Here is a 1219-nt window from a genome sequence, read left to right on the forward strand (position 1 = left end):
TCTTAGAGTCCCTTCAACGAATTCGGGGCTGTTTTGTCCTTGTGCTGGATGGACCGCATCCATGCAATCACATGTAATACTGCTATATCACATTGACATGGCACACTGAGTCATTTTCATAACTGTGATGACTCAGTGGTCATGTGCGCTAAAAATGTTACTCGTGATTCCTGTCTTTCCGGTTTAATTCTGAAGTAAGTCCTGACCTCTAGTGGATTTGTGATGCCATTGTGGATTTGATTTAATCTGTGTTCCCTATATGGCTTAATTTCTGTAACTTTAGTGTTTTGAGTCCGAATATGCCATATAAAGTTCGAATATAAAAGTCAGAATGTGCAAATGCGTGTTTATCTAGAAGTGAATTTGTAGCCTATGTTGGTTTCAAACACTGAGAATACAGCCATCAAGGTGTAAATATATAAAATATCTTATGTCCTCCAGTGTTATTAGATTTTTGGAGCTTCTGTGAACAAACAGGATAAAGCAGCATTTGGTGTGACATGTTACATTGAAAGTTTTCACAAGTCATAGTTACATTATACCAAATGTGATTTGCCAAAATTTCAGTTACTTAATACTGATTTATAACTTAACTTTGGTCTGAAAAATTGCGCCAATAATTTGTCCCAAAGACCTCACTCAAGAAACAAGCTTTTCTTTGATGTTTATGGCTTTGCTGTAGCACAGTTTAATTTATTCAAGGTTTTAATTTTTCATGCACTGTGAAATAATAATAATACATATAATATAACAAGAAAGGATCATATAATAAGTAACAATTTCTAAATGTCTCAAAAGAAATTATAATGCTGACTATACAGAAAACATAATTTTGTAATAAAGAACCTGTCTCTCTAAATGTATTCAGTTTTTGCACCACACATTAATTTCCAATAATTCATATATAACTTTGTACAATCCAAAAACATAAGAACCTAACCGAGCAGTAACTTAAAAGTTTGCTACACAATGATATTTTGCCACTATTCACACCTCTATACAAGGCCTTCAGAATTTAGTATGGAACACATAATAAAATAGATGATTATTAAAGATATGGACATCACAGCATATTCATTCTAATAAAACACATAATACATTTCATGATGCACAAACAAACAAGTATATTGGTGTAATAATACTTTTCAAATACCATAAATCATCACAATATGAGATGTACCTTAAGTACAAATTCAAATATCAAATTCACCACTATTGT

The sequence above is a fragment of the Sinocyclocheilus anshuiensis genome, unplaced genomic scaffold (assembly GCF_001515605.1).
Source record: "Sinocyclocheilus anshuiensis isolate Anshui unplaced genomic scaffold, SAMN03320099.WGS_v1.1 scaffold719, whole genome shotgun sequence".
Lineage (NCBI taxonomy): Eukaryota > Metazoa > Chordata > Actinopteri > Cypriniformes > Cyprinidae > Sinocyclocheilus > Sinocyclocheilus anshuiensis.